The sequence below is a fragment of the Cyprinodon variegatus genome, unplaced genomic scaffold (genome assembly GCF_000732505.1).
Source record: "Cyprinodon variegatus isolate N-32 unplaced genomic scaffold, C_variegatus-1.0 Scaffold675, whole genome shotgun sequence".
Classification (NCBI taxonomy): domain Eukaryota; kingdom Metazoa; phylum Chordata; class Actinopteri; order Cyprinodontiformes; family Cyprinodontidae; genus Cyprinodon; species Cyprinodon variegatus.
Genome location: NW_015151128.1, coordinates 81567 through 83767, shown reverse-complemented (window position 1 = coordinate 83767; position 2201 = coordinate 81567). Strand labels below are relative to the sequence as shown.

The 2201-nt window shown below is 37.1% G+C and overlaps 1 protein-coding gene across 2 annotated transcripts in view; it reads left to right on the top strand.

The window, feature by feature from the left end:
* khdrbs3 (KH domain containing, RNA binding, signal transduction associated 3) overlaps positions 1–2201 on the top strand; it is a 279380-nt gene that overhangs the window by 247741 nt on the left and 29438 nt on the right. The window lies entirely within an intron of this gene.

The window sequence follows — 2201 nt, the reverse complement described above, 5'->3', positions numbered from 1 at the left end:
TTAACTGAAAAATGTTGCATAGTATGCCTTTAAAAAACAAAAAACAAACAAATCTTAGAGATTAATTTCACACAGACTGATGTTTTCGAGCCTTTCCTTCTTTTACTTATGGTGGTTTTCCAGTGAAAGTTAATGAAATACAACATTACGATAAGAATATTGGCAAACAGCAAATATAATAACTTATTTTAACTATCACTGCTCCTTTTTTGGTGTTCTTTATGATCTCGGTTTTTATGCAAAATCTTGATCTTCATATTTTTAGCTTTATAGAGTTTGACAGAGCTAGAGGAAAACTGAGAATGTTTGTGCTTGCACCTGTGACTCGTGGCAAATAGATTTACTGTCAGTCATTGAAATGATGTTCATTTTAATGACTTCTCTGGAATTTACTGCATTTTAGCTGAATGTGAAATGTAATTATTGGACATCCTGTCAGGTCTTGTCTCTGGGTAAGCAATGTGATGGGCAAAACATTTACATGTTCTCTCTTTCCACCCCATTTCTGCATCTTTAAGGTGTCAGGAATATTTCTGTAGCTTTCCAGATGAACGGTATCACCACAGGAGCTGATCGTCATGCTGTGTTTTTGTTCAATTAGTGTTATAGTAAATTTCTGCTAAGCCTGAGTTCAGTTTCCAGCTTTGTAAGACCTTGTATCACGCGTTACTGAACCATGACAGTACTCTTTAAGGGATTCTTCCTTCTGTTCTTTATAGGTTTAAAAACAGCCCTAACTCTTAAAGACAGGTGATGCTTTGCTAGCATCCAAACCCTGTCAGGTTTTCTCCCATTTACGACTTTCCTCAGCCAGCTGGCTGGCATTGTTAGGAAACAAGTGGGGGAGGGAGAGTGCTATGACTGAAGGAAAACTGTTGTCACTTTTGCTTTGTATCACATCAGAAGAACTTATGTTATGGTCCTTTTATATCATAAAGATATGAAAAATTATATTTTTACCTATTTTAAGGTGCGGAAGGTATTTAAAGGTATAGGGGACAATTTTTCTAGCAAGGTTAGAAACAAAGAAAGACAGTTTCTGAATAAATGTGCACTTGCAAGACCCTCCAACCGCCAAGCAGATGATATTTTTTGTAATTAATTAACTGCATAATATCACATTAATCTTAAATTTATTTTTTAAAAATACTGAGGTTGTTTTTACTTCTCTAAATGAATGTTAGGACGAATGTGAGCTTTTGGTCATTAGCTAGAAGTCATGTGTTGCCATTCGCTTCCTTACTAATACTCCTAAAAGCTGTAAACAAACACTTTTGTTATCAGTTTAGCTGTGTTCGAAAGAAGGAAAATATTAAGGAAGGCAAATACAAAAAAAGCTCAGATCTCACAGCCTGTCTATGTCTCTTTTGCAGCTTTAACTCGTCCCAACAAAAGTTTTTGTAGATAAACTCAATAAACTGTGTCTATATGGTTTCTATTGTCATTTCAATGTGATTTTTTTGTTTCAATTAGATATTTTTAGCTCCCTATATTTGTCTCAAAGTTAATTTGTCAGAGCACACGAGGCAGATATTTATTTTCTATTATCAGTTTCAATTAACTATTATAGTCCACCGATGATGAAGACGATGAAGACGACGAAGACGTTTTTTTCCCCCCACACATCTCCTCGGATGATCAAAGAAAATTACTCCTCTGCCATGGCGTAGTAATATAACCAACCAGAGGGTGTCGCAATTCAGTATTATCAGCCGTAGAGTTATCAATGCTGTTTTAAGGTCTGGGCCTGGCAATTAATTAAAACTTCGTTTTTTTGTTTTTTGTTTTTTGGAACGTTGGCGAAGTGGTAGCGTGAGTTTAGCCAAGATAGTGCTGCGGGAAACACTGCAATACTAACATTACATTATCACACCGTACTCTCAGTCACTATGACTTACCCTTCATGTGACTCGAGAGCGCAGACTCGCCCATTGTGAAAAGCTGCACATCTTTTTTTGCAGACTTTACAAGAGGCGACTGGTGGGGTTTGTCCCCGTTTAATCCATAATTTGTATTTTTCATCTTCCAGCCAACGTTCATTGAAACGACAACCTCCCGGCATGGTGCCGTAGTGGTTTCATGGGGGCGGAGTCACACATGGAAATAGAATGGCAGATCGCAGTCACACATAAGCGAGCAGGTTTCATTTTCGGGCTCTCCAACATTTTATTTCTCCATTTAATAAACACGATTCAGTTAGA